At 39.5% G+C, this 13,177-nt stretch overlaps 1 protein-coding gene across 1 annotated transcript in view; it reads left to right on the top strand.

Moving 5' to 3' along the window:
• TESPA1 (thymocyte expressed, positive selection associated 1) overlaps positions 1 to 13,177 on the top strand; it is a 138,125-nt gene that overhangs the window by 70,548 nt on the left and 54,400 nt on the right. The window lies entirely within an intron of this gene.

Genomic DNA, 13,177 nt, shown 5'->3' with positions numbered 1-13,177 from the left:
GGAAGGAAAGAAAGAGATGGAAAGGGAGGTTAGAACTTCAGATAAGTAGCCACAAAAGGCCAAATAAATCCTAATGTCAAGCTAAAATTAAATCCAGGAGTTCCCGTCGTGGCGCAGTGGTTAACGAATCCGACTAGGAACAATGAGGTTACGGGTTCGATCCCTGCCCTTGCTTAGTGGGTTAACGATCCGGCATTGCCGTGAGCTGTGGTGTAGGTTGCAGACGCAGCTCGGATCCCGCGTTGCTGTGGCTCTGGCGTAGGCTGGCGGCTACAGCTCCGATTAGACCCCTAGCCTGGGAACCTCCACATGCCGTGGGAGCGGCCCAAGAAATGGCAAAAAGACAAAAAAAAATTAAAAATAAAAAATAAAATTAAATTAAATCCAATCAACAACTCCAACTAAAGTCATAATATATCTCCAAATGTTTTACCACTGCGCTCTCCCATCACTTAATTATTTTCATAATTTTAATTATGAAGTTTAAAATAGAAATAGATGTAAGAAAGTAGAATTCCCCACATCACCTAACACAATGAGATAAATGAAATTACTACTTGAGTCACTGTGTATTTCCTGAACACTTCTATGCACATATGAACTCATGCTCCTCCTTGCCTGTCATTCCACACTATATTACCACTACCTTAAAACAAATTTAAAAGAATTTCTCAGTTTTCCCAATATCATACGCAAATGTATATATATATAAAAATGTATGTATGTATGTTTCTTACAATATGGTGTATAATCAGCATTATACCCTGGACCTTTCTTTTTACCTTGGGCACTTGACATTATTTCTTAGAAATCGAAGTCAGCCACTGGAGATATCATTCCTGTGAGTGGCTTCTTTTGGTTCATTTTAAAAATTTTTATTGACATATGATTAATTTACAGTGTTGTGGTTTTTTTCTGCTGTACAACAAAATGATTCACTTATACATGTTCACACATATCAGATTCTTTTGCCACATGGATTATCACAGTTTTTTTTTTTTTTTTGGTCTTTTTGCCTTTTCTAGGGCCGCTCCCAGAGCATACGGAGGTTCCCAGGCTAGAGGGCGTCAGAGCTGCAGCCTCCCGCCTATGCCAGAGCCACAGCAACGCGGGATCTGAGCCGTGTCTGTGACCTACACCACAGCTCACGGCAATGCCAGATTCTTAACGCACTGAGCAAGGTCAGGGATCAAACCTGCCACCTCATGGTTCCTAGTCAGATTCGTTAACCACTGCGCCTTGACGGGAACTCCTATCACAGATTATTGGGCAGAGTTCTCTGTGCTATACAGCAGGTCCCCATTGACCAGTGACAACGTATACCTCAGTGCACACATGAAGTGGCTTATTTATATTGTAATTGACTCTAGCATTCTCTGTTGATGGAAAGTGAGGTCACTTCTAGTTTGTAGCTGACACCAATCCTGAAGCCATTTATATGCTTTTTAAATGTACCCTTGTTTATCAGAATTTTGTTCTAACAATGCAGTAGGTTGCCAGAGGTTTCGAGTAAATCATATCTGTATACACTTTTTTTTCTTTATGGCTGCGCCCACAGCATGTGAAAGTTCTCATTCTCAGGCCTAGGATCAAACTCATGCCACAGCAGTGACTTCAGCCACAGAAGTGACAGTGAAGACTCCCTAGCTTGACAGGCCACCAGAGAACTTCCTGTGTAGTTTTATCAATACCAAATTGCTTTCCCAAAGAGCTCAAAAAATTAATATTAAAACAAGGAAAGTATAGGAACACTTCTTTCCAACCATCTTGCCATCAGTAAATGTACCTCAGTTTAACTTTGCCAACCTGATAAGTCAGAAGCAATACTTCTCATGCTTATTTGCATTTCCCAGATTACAGTAAATATGAACATGTTGCATGTCTTTATTGAGGACCTGAATTTCCTTTTTCATGATTTGATATTCAAAAATTTTCGTCTTTTTCTTTCTGATCTTATCATTAGAAGGACTTGTGATACATGTAAAGTTTATAAGTTGCAAAATTCTCCAATCAAATACATTTTTGAATTGTATTCACACCATATCTTTAAATTTAAGTAAGCTACTATTTTGTTGTACTTTCTGTATGGAGCAATACAAAAATGATGTAACAAAGACATCTTAAATTTATACCATTTTGATATTCTTCCATGCAAAGGTCACATCTCTTCCTAATCTCTAACTTTCCCAATGACCACAGACCGGCCCCAGGCACCAGGACACTCTAATTTGGAACTTTAAGTAAGAGGGCCAGGTCCTGAGAGGAAACAAAAAAAGAAGCCTCAGCCTGAAGAAAGGTCTCAGAAAGGAGTACTGAGGACTTGGTTCAAAATCAGTCCCCTTGCAGCTCATCATACACCACACCAAGCTTGCAAGATTCAGCAACAGTCCTGGACTGGGACAGCGAGGGCACATGGCTGAGTTTCATAAAAACGAGAATTAACTACACACCAACGAACAGGAGATTGGATACAGAGTTTAAAACAGAGAATAGATGTGAAGAGGGTCCTAGGGTTATGGGAGGACAAGTAGGATTTATTTTTGTTGCAAAATTATTTGCTTTTATGCTGTGGATTCAGTCATTAGGCATGTGCATGGTTTATACCCGATGATGGGAATGAAGACTCAAGAAAGGCTTCTGGGGAAACTGCCACTGCTTATTTCAGAAAATTGTGGAGCAGGATTTTGATCTTGTTAGGATCAAAGTTCAGATCTCATCCTGTTCTTCCATCAGAAAGAGGAGCTGAGGAGCACACAGGGCAGCACAGTGACCACCCAGCATTAGAAACCTGAATGTGTGAGCCACGTACCATGTAGAGACACAGCGTGCTTCTACTAGTCATCAGGACCTGTGATTCTCTCATCCCTGATTGCTGTTCAGGCTCAAATTAAATACCACCTCTTCATGGACGACTTCGATGGCTTCCAAACTAGAATAACCCTCAACTCATGAACACGTGACTGGATTCTGTTTTCATCTGCCTGATATGTTATGGTCTCATTGTCTCTTTGCTCTTTGCTTCTCTGATTTTCTGCCTCCCTTCTCAATAAATTCGCTCGAGAGAAAAAAACATCTGCTTTTTTTTCAACACTCTTTCACAAGACCTAGATGAGTGCCAAGCATTAGGTAGGCTCTTGAGAAGTGTGTGTTAACGACAAGTATGAATGAATGTGTGGATGAATATAAGTCCAATAAAACAAATTCAAATGTTAAGCCTAAGACAAAAGAGAAGGACTTTGAGTATTAGGGAGGGAGGATGCTGGGGAAAGTAAGCAAGATATAGATGAGATGCTGGAAGGTAAATCCTCAGGATAGGATTGTGAGTTGTGATGTAAAATAGACACAGAAGGTTTCAGAAGGCAGGAATCCTATTCACAGAATTAACGATGGAATATTTTCAGTGGTGTTTAGGTAAAAAGATTCTTTTCGTCTCAAATTTCTTTGGTCCAAGAAACCTGGGTATATAAAGTTGCAAAACAAACCAAAAAACAAGCCAAAAAAAAAAAAAAAAACCCAGCGTGCACTTACAGGTGAAGATTGATGTTCCCCACATGAGTGAACTATAGCCATCACACAACTGGACGTAATAAACCTCACAATACTTCTTGTACTGAAAATACAAGGAAGTTCTTTCCAAACCTTCCCTGTGTCCTGGTTCATTATTTTACCGTCAGGAAAGATCTCGCCTAAGCACACATTCCCTCCACCACTGGCTTTTCCTAGTTAAGCTGCAAATCCTTTCCCTAATTCTCCTTCTTTTCCCGATCCAGGCTCATCCCACTCACTGCTTTATATCATTCCCTATACCTGCCACGCTTGTTCCCACCAATTTTGAAAGGCTTCTCCAAACTAAAAACCTACAACAAACTACAAAATACCCTTCTGTGAAGCTAAGGAATCAGAAGAGTGATATTCCCAGTATTTTATCACTTTACATTTTTTTGTCTGTCTCTCTGGGAATACTTTACCGTTTTTCCTTTATGGTTTTTTTTTTTTTTTTTTGTATTCTTTTACTGAGTATGATTTTCAGAGTCTTCTGCTATTTCTTTCCTCAAGTTCCTCTACCTCTCTGGATGTATTGCATACTTGGTTTGTCTTTAGGTCCCATCATCCTTTGCCCCCATCCAAACTGTGCTAACAAGTGGACTTTGCTTAGATAGATTTTACAGGCTGTGCCACCTTCTCAGGCTTCCATAATGCCCTTCCACAAGTTCCCAGGTGGCCCAGTATGTTAAGGATCCAGTGTTGCCGCTGCTGTTTCTAGGGTCATTGCTGTGGCAAGTGTCCATCCCTAGCCCAGGAACTGCCACAGGATGCAGGTGAAGCCCAAAAAAAGAAAGAGCGAGAGGGAGAGAAAGAGAAAGAGAGACAGAGAGAGAGAGAGAGAGAGAGAGAGAGAGAGAGAGAGAGGAGGAAGGAAGGAAGGAAAGAAGGAAGGAAGGAAGGAAGGAAGGGAGGGAGGGAGGGAGGAAGAAAAGGAAGGAAGAAAAGGAAGAAAGAAAAGAAAAGTCTTTTCCTAAAAATCTGAAAACAAATATATACCAAGATTCTCCCCTTGACAACCTAAGAAATCATACCTCTGAATACTGTGTCAGTTTTACCCTGGAATACTTAGATGACTTTTCTTGTCCTCAGCCCCCTCAACCTGCACACTTTCTTTCTCAGTCTTGGAATGTCCCTTTACCCTCCTGATCCTTTGACACCACGTCTATTACAGTGTCCTTCCTGACCCCTGAGGGCAGTGTCACTCTGAACATGGTGCCAAGCTGACCCTGAGATCCTTTCAGTCCTTCCTGCTCCCCTCCCTTGATCCTACCGCTTACCTTAGTCTTCCATCATCACACTTTCTGAATATTTACTTTGCACACGGTCAGGTGTTTGTTGAAAAACATGATCAAGACACTTGGACATGCTGGTGGTTTTTATCTGGAATTACTTTGAATTAGTCAGCAAGATTCCCAAGAAAGAGGGTTACAGATTTTGATAAGAGGAATAGAAGGGATTCTGGGTGGAGGGTAATTCACAGTGAAACTTCAAGGACCCTTCTTTATGTTCTTTTTAAAATTGTTTTATTGAGGCATATTGGTTTTACAAGATTATCTTACTTTCAGGCAGGCAGCATAGTGATTCAAATTTTTTAATAATTATACTCCACTTACAGTTATAAAATATTGGCTATATTCCATGTGCTCTAAATATATCCTTGTAGCTTATTTATTTCATACTTAGTTCTTCTTACCTCTTAATCCCCTACTTCTGTGTTGCCCTCCTCACTTCCCTCGCCCAAGGGGTAACCAATAGTTTTTCCTTTATATCTAGAAGCCAGTTTATTTCTGTATAATCACTAGGTTATTTTTTATATTCCACATGTAAGTAATGACATACTGTATTTGTCTCCCTCTGTCTGACTCATTTCACTAAGTATAAAAACCTCCAGGGCCATCCATCAGCATTGTTGCAAATGGCAAAATTCATTCTCCGCCTATGGCTGAGTGGTATTCTAGTACACCACCAAGTGCTCATCAACAGAGGAATGGGTAAAGAAGATGTGATATGAGACTGTTTTTTCTCCTTGGTATTTTCTTCAGTCTTTTGCCAAATACTAATTGGCCATAAGTGTGTGATACCTGTTCTTAACCCATCGTCTGTTGATGAGCACTTAGACTCGTGTATCTTGGCAGTTGTAAATAAGGCTGCTATAAAGATCGGGGTGCTTAGATTTTTTGGAATTCAGGTTTTCTTTTTCTTCACTTAAATATCCTCGAGTAGAGTGGTGGAAATGGATGTTGTACTTTTACTTTTTTGAGGAATCTTCAAACCACTTTCCATGTGGCTCTACCACCAATTTACATTCCTGCCAAGAGTGCCCTAGGGTTCTCTTTTGTCCACTTCTTCTCCAACGCTTGTCGTTTTGGTAATAGCCATTCTGGCAGAAATGGCGTGATATCTTGTCATTTGCATTTGCATTTCTCTGATGGTTACAGATTTAAACATGTGTCATTTCAAGCATCTATTGGCCATCTGTATTTCTTCTTTGGAAAAATGTCTAATTGGATCTTCTGCCAATTTTTTAATTAGGTATTTGATGTGGAGTTGTATAAGCATTTCATATATTTGGGATATTTACCCCTTATTGGACATTTCATTTGCAAATATTTTCTCTCATTCATTACTTTGTCTTTGCATTCTTTCCATGGCTTAATTTACTGTGGAAAAGCTTTAAAGTTTATATAAGTCCAATTTGTTGATTTTGTTTGTGTTTCCTTTGCCTTAGGAGGCAGATCCAATAAAGTGTTCCTACAATTTATGTGAAAGAGATTTCTGCCTATATTTTCTTCTAGGATTTTGATGGTTTCTGCTCTTATGTTTAGGTCTTTCATCCATTTTGAGTTTATTTTTGTATGGGGTATGAGAAAGTGTTCTAATTTCATTCTTTTACCTGTAGCTGTCCAGATTTCCCAACACCACTTATCAAAGAGACTGTCTTTTGTCATTGTATAGTCTTGCATCTTTTGTCAAATATTGATTGATCATAAGTCTCTGAGTTGATTTCTGGACAATATGCTCTATCCCACTGAACTTTATGTCTGTTTTTGTGTCAGTGCCATAATCTACTGATAACTGTAGCTATGAAGTATAGTCTGAAGTCAGGAAGGATGATCGTTCTGGCTCTGTTCTTGCTCCCCAAGATTGTTTTGGCTATTTAGGCTGTTTTGGGTTTCTATGCACATTTTTACTTTTTATTTATTTATTTATTTTTTTCCTACTGTACAGCATGGGGATCAAGTTACTCTTAGATGTATACATTTTTCCCCCACCCTTTGTTTGTTGTAATATGAGTATCTAGACATAGTTCTCAATGCTACTCAGCAGGATCTCCTTGTAAATCTATTCTGAGTTGTATCTGATAACCCCAAACTCCCGATCCCTCCCACTCTCTCCCTCTTCCATCAGGCAGCCACAAGTCTATTCTCTAAGTCCATGATTTTCTTTTCTGTGGAGATGTTCATTTGTGCTGGATATTAGATTCCAGTTATAAGTGATAACATATGGTATTTGTCTTTCTCTTTCTGACCTACTTCACTCGGGATGAGAGTCTCTAGTTCCATCCATGTTGCTGCAAATGGCATGATGTCATTCTTTTTTATGGCTGAGCAGTATTCCATTGTGTATATATACCACTTCCTCCGAATCCAATCATCTGTCAATGGACATTTGGGTTGATTCCATGTCTTGGCTATTGTGAATAGTGCTGCAGTGAACATGCGGGTGCATGTGTCTTTTTAAAGGAGAGTTTTGTCCGGATAGATGCCCAAGAGTGGGATTGCTGGGTCATATGGGAGTTCTATGTATAGATTTCTAAGATACCTCCATACTGTTCTCCATAGTGGCTTTACCAGCTTACATTCCCACCAACAGTGCAGGAGTGTTCCCTTTTCTCCACACCCCCTCCAGCACTTGTTATTTGTGGACTTACTAATGATGGCCATTCTGACTGGTGTGAGATGGTATCTCATGGTAGTTTTGATTTGCATTTCTCTAATAATCAGTGACGTTGAGCATTGTTTCATGTGTTTGTTGGCCATCTGTATATCTTCCCTGGAGAAATGTCTATTCAGGTCCTTTGCCCATTTTTCCACTGGGTTGTTAGCTTTTTTGTTGTTGAGTTGTATAAGTTGTTTGTACATTTTAGAGATTAGGCCCTTGTCAGTTGCATCATTTCCAACTATTTTCTCCCATTCTGTAAGCTGTTTTATTGTTTTCTTTTTGGTTTCCTTTGCTGTGCAAAAGCTTTTCAGTTTGATGAGGTCCCATGGGTTTATTTTTGCTCTTATTTCTATTGCTTTGGGGGACTGACCTGAGAAAATATTCATGAGGTCGATGTCAGAGAGTGTTTTGCCTATGTTCTCTTCCAGGAGTTTGATGGTGTCTTGTCTAATATTTAAGTCTTTCAGCCATTTTGAGTTTATTTTTGTGCATGGTGTGAGGATGTGTTCTAATTTCACTGCTTTGCATGCAGCTGTCCGAGTTTCCCAGCAATGCTTGCTGAATAGACTTTATTTTTCTTATTTTATGTTCCTGCCTCCCTTGTCAAAGATTAATTGGCCAAAGTGTCTGGGTTTATTTCTGGCTTCTCTATTCTGTTCCATTGGTCTGTCTGTTTCAGTACCAGTACCACACTGTCTTGATGACTGTGGCTTTGTAATATATCTTGAAGTCTGGGAGAGAGATGCCTCCTGCTTGGTTTTTCTTTGTTCTTTCTTATGTTGAGACCTATTCCATTGTGTATATGTACCCTATTTTCATTATCCATCGTCTTTTGATGGACATGTAGGCGCCTTCCACATCATTCCTTTTATAAATAATACCACTGTGAACATGGGGGTGCCCATGTCTGTTCAAACTAATGTTCTCATATTCTTTGTATATGTACCCAGGGGTGGAATTGCTGAATCATTGGGTGGTTCAATTTTGCGTTTTTGGAGGACACTCCGTACTGTTTTGTGCACTGGCCACACCAATTTGCATTCCCACCAGTAGTACTGGGGTTCTCTTTTCTCTGCATCCCATTAACATTGATTACTTGCTGTCTTTGGCCAATAGCCATTCTGACAAAAGACAGATGATCTCTCACGTGTTTTTGATTTGCATTTTTCTGATTGTTCCAGATTTGAGGATTTTTTTCCCTGTGACTGTTGGCCATCTTTATGTCTTCATTGGGAAAATGCCTATTTAGGTCTTCTATGCACTTTTCAGCTGGGTGTTTTGTTTGATGTTGACTCGAATGAGCTGTGTATATATTTTGGATATTAACTCCTTATCTATCATTTCACTTGCAAATATTTTCTCTCTCTCATTAGATTGTCTTTTCATTCTGTCAGTAGTTTTATTTGCTGTGTAAAAGCATTTAAGTTTAATTAGAGCCAAATTTTGTTTTACTTTGTTTTTATTTCCATTGGTTTAGGAGACAGAACCAAAAAGTGTTACAATTTAAGTCAAAGTGTGTTTTGCCTATGTTTTCTTCTGGGAGTTTTATGGTTTCAAGTCCTGCATTAACTCTTTATTTTTTAGGACCACACCGCGGTATAGGGAGGTTCCCAGACTAGGGGTCCAATCGGAGCTACAGAATGCCGCCTTACACCACAGCCACAAAAACACAAGCTCCAAGCCATGTCTGCAATCTATACCACAACTCACAGCAACGCCGGATCCTTAAACTACTGGTGATGCCAGGGATCAAACCCACATCCTCAGGGATACTAATGAGATTCTTAACCCATTAAGCCACAATGGGAACTCCTGATTATGTTTCTTGACGTAATATTTTACATTGATTTGTCGTGTATGCCCTAACTGCTTGTTGTGGATATAGATGATTTTACTTCTTTTGTCTTTAACTATCTGTTAGTTTTCTATATGGTTGATTTACAACCTGTATGATGAATTTACCTAGGCCAAGGAGCTTTTCATGTCTTATTTTTCATGTCTCTAGTTTTGGCTTTATATTTCTGATGTTAAAAAAAAAAAACTCTCTTTAACACTTCTCTACAGCTGGTTTGGGGGTTCTGAACTCTTTAAGCTTTTGCCTTCTAAAACTTTTGAATTCTCCATCAAATATGAATGACAGCCTTGCTGAATAAACTATTTTTGCTTCTAGGTTTTTCACTTTAAACTAGGAATAAATGAAGATTTCTACCATCTAATACATGGTATTTACAAAATACTGCAGCTAATCTACATTATTGGAAAAGAGCTAAAATCTTTCCCCCAAAATCAGGAATTGGAATCTAGTAAGGTTTTCTGTTCTTATAACTTCTATTTAATATCTTTCTGAGGTCTGGGCTTGCAATGGGCACAAGGAAGCAAAAATAAGTAACAGGTACCCCTGCTCATTCTCCCAGAGGAGCTGCTTGGGTCCTTAAAAGGAGTAACAACAAAGATGGATCCATGGGTTGGGCAAAAGATGTAGCTTGCATGGTCTGCCCACCCCCTTGGTGATGTTGTGTGCAGGGACTATGTGAAGTACACAGATTTTCCTCCAGGCATCTCAGAAGTGGCATTTGTTTTGTGGCCTTTTTGTGGCTCATTGTTCATATTTGCCCCAACTGCACATCCAAGGAGTTATCATCAGTCCCTTAGAGCGTCTTTGTATTCTGATGCTCAAGGACATTTGTCCAGGTGCAAGCTCTCCGGCAAACAGTCCCACATCCCAGATCCGAGCCTATTTTAATGTCAAGTCCAGCTGTAACAATTAGACATTTAATACTCTCCACTACCTCTTAGTAAGTGGAATAAGAGAATTGCTTTGAAAAAATCTATTTTTCTCACATTATCATGCTCTATCACAAGTGACCAGACAGAGTTCCCAGTGCTATACAGATTGTCAGAACACAAAAATTAGCTATATGGAAAAAATAAAAATCTTTATAAAAAATAAAATGAAAATGTGCAAAATAAGAATGTATACATGTATGTGTAACTGGGTCACCATGTTGTACAGTAGAAAATTGACAGAACACAGTAAACCAGGTATGATGGAAAAAAATTAAAATGAAATAAAAAAAGAAAGGCTAAAAAATAAATAAATAAAAATTTTTTAAATAACAACAAAAAAAAAATACCAAAAAAAAATACAGAAACCCTCAAATTCCAACCTCAGTCCTTTCATTAATCAAAGCATTAAGGCTGTTTTTCTTGAATTTTGCACTGCTTCATTTACTGATGGAAAGAGCTCAGGCAGTTTTAAAGGAACTCATTGGGCAAGCCTCTCAGAACCATGCAAAGCTGAACGAAGCAAATGTCAAAAGTGAGAAGAACAAAAGTACCACCCCTTGGCCTTATACCATGTGCATCCCAATTATATGTTGAGGTATTAAAGCCCTCCAGCCAAAAGCCCTCAGGAGCACAGCTATGGATGAGTTGGGTTGGATTTGGCACTCCTTGCAGTGGGGAGGACATAAACCCTGGGGAACTGTACACAGGTGCCTTACTGCAGGGGTTTTAGAACAGGCTGATTACAGGATTTGAGCCTGTGTCACGTGATTTGGGGAGCGGTTTGGGGAAGGAGCCCTCTGCTCTGGATTGGTGACTTGAAGGAATACAAGTCATGCTGTGACTGGGTCTTAACAAAACTTATCCAGAAGGAGAAGAGACTAGAGTGAGGCAAGAGCCGCAGTTGGTAATGAAGCTGTACTCACTCATTGCAGAGAGCCTGGATGTTTAGTGGGATTCCATGGTTTGCACACCGACCTGGTTTTGTCTTTAGTGATACAAAATTATGAATTGGTCAGAAGTTGAAAGTCGCCGAGAGCCCTTGAGTGATGTTGGTGTTTGTGAAATTGTGTCCAACAAGAGAGCCCCATTTCCAAACTGAGAGCCAGGTCAAACCCTAACAATCCTGAAACCCACATTCCCAGACCTCAGGATCTCCCTCCCTCTTTCTCACCTGCTATGTCACTATAGGTAAGTAAAGAATTATGTGTCAGTTAATAATAGAGTTTAATGGAATCAAAGCGAACATTTGTGCCGAGGAAATGTTGATTAGTGCATTCACAAAAGAGAAAACTCTAGCCACGGATGATATACCTAAGAATTGTGTCTTGTTTTTAAAACTTGGATGAATTTGTAGCAAGTCCATTGATTCAGAATAACACAAGAAAGAACTAAGTAAAAGGCAACCTATCTGTCACTTGAATTGACTAAACTCTTGGACAACCATCACCTCATCACTTAGGCAAATACTCTTTGGATATTGCTCATTAATTACTTTTTATTTGAAAGCCAATGAAGTGATCAGAATTAAGATTTAGATGGTAGGGCCAGAAAGTAATTGCAGATCAGCAGATTAAGGGACATTCTGGCCCATTCCAACAGGGTTGATTGCAGAAGGCCTTGGCTGATTCCATCGCAGTGACAGCTCTCAGCAAAATAGTAAGTGAAGAATTGGATATGAACCTAAAACAGAGAAAAAGACATTATCGGGAGTATTCAAAAATTATGAAGGGTGTGACTTCATTCCTTGGAATATGCAAGCAGACTAACAAATATCAAATGTTTCTGAACTCGTAGAGTTAAAAATACCATGAGATTTGCATTTCTGGAAGATAGACACTGAATTCCTGTCACTAAGAACTGAACATGCTGTAGCCTGGGGTGAAAGCCTTGGTAGGCAGAGAAAATAAGGGGAAAAAAGAAAGAAAAAAAAAAGCTAGCATGGATTAGTTTTCCCATATATTATGGCACAACGGAATCCAGCTTTCTTCTGATAAGAGATAAACATTCCTATGCTCACCCAGAGGCCACCCCGTGCAGATCTTTGAGGCAGTGCCAAGCATTGGCTCAAACACTAAAAGAGTCTAAAACAGATTCCTCAGAACTTTCATGGTTTCTGTACAAATTCATCCCCTTTCTTACTACACAAGGTTCAAGGGAAAGTTTCTACGGCAATTTTTCATTTCATCGCCTGTCGAATCTTTCCTTCATAGAGATACTGTGAGATTTAAATTGAACTGTATATGTGAATTTTACACCACACTTCCTGTCGTATATTCAGAATCAACCACAATTGACATAGATTTCACCTGGTTGTTGAGGGAAAGAGGAGAGTGCACCAGAAATAAGAAGACTGTACTGTGATGCTCAATGGATTTCCAAAGTCCAAGAAGTATTCTGAGTAACACTCAAAGCTTTCTGCCTCAAGGAAGCCTCAATGTAAAGCTCTTTTCTACTTCTGGAAAATCCTTTACAGGAAACAAAGAACTTTCTGATTAAAAAAAATAAATAAATAAAGAAGTACCTGACCACATGGAAGCAACGTATTTATGTCTCTCCAGTGAGATTTCTATGAAAGATGAATTTGTCTATTAAGTGCCAGTATTTCAAGGGCCACACAGCAAGTGACTACAAACTCGTGGCCGCTCTGACGTCTGTCTGTTGACTGGATTTGTAAATCCACAAGGAAAAAGGGAATAATGAAGACAAAACAGAAATTACTTATGGGGTAACTTACCAACTCAAGGGGTGGAACGGACAGCTGTAGTCTTGCGGGCAGTGGTCACAGTGGGAGAAGCTGCAGTAGTAGTGGTAGATGCTGAAGTGGCAGCAGTTCTGGTTCTGGTGGCAGCAGTTGTGGTAGTAGAAGTTTTACTGGCACCAGCTTTGGTTGTGGTGGCAGCAG

Source organism: Phacochoerus africanus, chromosome 7 (assembly GCF_016906955.1).
Source record: "Phacochoerus africanus isolate WHEZ1 chromosome 7, ROS_Pafr_v1, whole genome shotgun sequence".
Lineage (NCBI taxonomy): Eukaryota > Metazoa > Chordata > Mammalia > Artiodactyla > Suidae > Phacochoerus > Phacochoerus africanus.
This window is presented reverse-complemented; position numbering and strand designations above follow the sequence as displayed.